Here is a 2,888-nt window from a genome sequence, read left to right on the forward strand (position 1 = left end):
CGGTACATTCCTGTAATCCCAGCTACTCAGGAGATTGAGGCAGGAGAATCGCTTGAACCCAGGAGGTGGAGGTTGCAGTAAGTCGAGATCACACCACTGCACTCCAGGCTGGGCAACAGAATGAGACTCTGTCTAAAAAAAAAAAAAAAAAGAAAAGAAAAGACTTTTTTTGCTCCATTATATTGCCTTTGCTCCTTTGTCAAAGATCAGTTGGCTATATTTATGTGGGTCTATTTCTGGGATCTCTATTCTGCTTTATTGATCTGTTTGTTTGTTTGTTTGTTTTTGAGACGGAGTCTCGCTCTGTCGCCCAGGCTGGAGTGCAGTGGCGCGATCTCGGCTCACTGCAAGCTCCCCTCTCCCAGGTTCATGCCATTCTCCCATCTCAGCCTCCCAAGTAGCTGGGACTACAGGCACCCGCCACCACGCCCAGCTAATTTTGTTTTTGTATTTTTAGTAGACACGGGGTTTCACCATGTTAGCCAGGAGAGTCTCTTTTCTACCCTCACTCTCATGCCAAACTCATCCAAATCTTACAGTTTTCAATATCACTATATGATGATGACTCTCACAAGCATCTCTAGTACAGACATCCTCTCCCCTGAATTCCAGAACCATGAACTCAATAGTCTACTGAATATCTTTATTTAAGACAAATGGGGTATCTCAATCTTTCTTTTTTTTAAAAAACAAGCTCAGGCAAATTTTATTAAAGGAAAATTTTTGCGTGGTTTACTGTTCACCAGTCTGTTCTGGCATGCTTCTAACGATGTCAGAGTTACCTGGATCAATGAGAGCCAGTGTGCACACTCTGTCGTATTTTCCGCTTGCTGTGCCCAGTTCAATATTATTGCCACTGTAGTGATGGACACCAGTTTTAGCCAACATTGCATAGTACTCTGTTTTGGATTTCCTCAAAGCTGAGCAGTTGTTAGCAAGAATGGCCAATTTAGCTTTGCCTTGGCTTCAGAGTCTGCTCATACCCCAGCACGTACTTTCCACTTTTCATAACGAGTTGGAGCCTAGAGGTGATTGACTCCAGAGACTTTTTTGTCTTCTTTGTGGCCACCATCTTCCTGCCTCAGGTGCAGGACAGACCTCAACCAAGAGCAGCCGCTAAGATGGCCGGGAAGCAAAAAAAAAAAAAAAAAAAAAAGGGCATCTCAGTCTTAACAAGTTCAAACTGAGCTCTTAATATTCTGCCTCAAACTTACCCAGTCTGCCCTCTTTCACATCTTGGTTCTTGGGTTGGCATCTTCCATGACTCTTCTTTTTCTCTTCTACCTCCTGCTCACCCATCTTAGTCTGTCAGCCAATTCTCCTGGCCCTACGTTCAGAATATATCCAAGTGTAACCATTTCTTATCACTTCTGCTATCATCCGGATCCAAACTCCTGTTACCTCCCACATGAATTACTTAATTAACCTCCTTTCTTGTCTCACTACTTTTATACTTGCCTCTTAAAATCTATTCTCAACATAGCAGCCAGAAAAATTAGGTTAAAATGGAAGTCAGGATGGGGTGATGGCTCACACCTGTAATCCCAACACTCTGGGAGGCTGAGGCAGGAGGATCACTTGAGGCCAGAAGTTTGAGACCAGACCAGGCAACATAACAAGACCCTGTATCTACAAAAATTTTAAAAATTAGCCTGGTATCATGGTGCATGCCTGTAGTCCCAGCCACTAGGGAGGCTGAGGTAAGAGGATCGCTTGAGCCCAGGAGTTTGAGGCTGCAGTGAGCCATGATTGTGCCACTGCACTCTAGCATGGATGACAGAATGATACTCTGCCTCAAAATAATAAAATGGAAATCAGATCATGTCACTCTTCTGCTCAAATCCCTGCAATGGCTTTCCATTTCTGTCAGAGAGGAAGCTAAAGTTCTTATAGTGCCTAAGATGCTCTGTATAATCTGAATGCCCTTTACCTGTCTGATTCATTTACTACTCTCCTTCACACATATTTCTCTCCATTTATACAAATGGAATTTGTCCTTGTTTTGCCTCAAACATGCCAGTATGGCTACATCTTAAGGGCCTTTGGAACATCCATCTATTTGAAGTGATTCCCCCCTCCCACCAGATATTCATATGGCTCATTCCCTTTTCTTCTTCAAATTTTTGCTCAACTGTCACCTTCTTAAGGCAGTCTACCCTGCCCACCCCATTAAAACATCGTCCCTCCCCGTCTCCCCTGAACACTTTTTCCTTGCTTAGCTTTTTTTTCCCATGGTGACTTATCCCCTCTATCATACCACAGAATTAGCATATTTCTTATGTTTATTGTTTATTGCCTGTCTCCTGCCAGCTAGAATGCAAGCTCTTAGCAGGCAAGGATTTTGTCTATTCTGTTCTCTATGTATCTCCACCATCTAGAATAGTGCCTTCACAGTGAGAAGGACCTATGTTAGGACTTTTGACATCATTGACATTGTCTGGAATTCTTTTATGTTACAATTATTATATTTAGTAAATGTAAAAATATAAAATACATTACACAATGTATCACACAATATTTGTCACCCTGTCTGTGCATTTCTGTGTATATATAAAACTAAGAGCCTAAAAAATTAAGCAGTCTGAACCTCTTTTGATTTCTGAGGGACTCTAAGTGAATATTTCAGAGTTGCTACATTTGAAGAAATCATATTTATTGATGTACTTCTCTTAAGGAGGCAAATTAAGAATTCTTAGCTGGGTATAGTGCTGCAAGCCTGTAGTCTTAGGAGGCTGAGATGGGAGGATAGCTTGAGTCCAGGAGTTCAAGGCCAGCCTAAGCAGCACAGTGAGATCCTATATCTTAACAACAACAACAACAAAATCTGTGAAAAAGAATGTTTTTTTTTTTTTTTTGAGATAGAGTCTTACTCTGTCACCCAGGCTGCA

General features: G+C 41.8%; 1 pseudogene; it reads right to left on the reverse strand.

Moving 5' to 3' along the window:
- Positions 1–732: 732 nt before the first annotated feature.
- On the reverse strand, positions 733–1,605 carry LOC103241831 (large ribosomal subunit protein eL30 pseudogene; annotated as a pseudogene).
- Positions 1,606–2,888: the final 1,283 nt, after the last annotated feature.

Source organism: Chlorocebus sabaeus, chromosome 15 (genome assembly GCF_047675955.1).
Source record: "Chlorocebus sabaeus isolate Y175 chromosome 15, mChlSab1.0.hap1, whole genome shotgun sequence".
NCBI classification, from domain to species: Eukaryota; Metazoa; Chordata; class Mammalia; order Primates; family Cercopithecidae; genus Chlorocebus; species Chlorocebus sabaeus.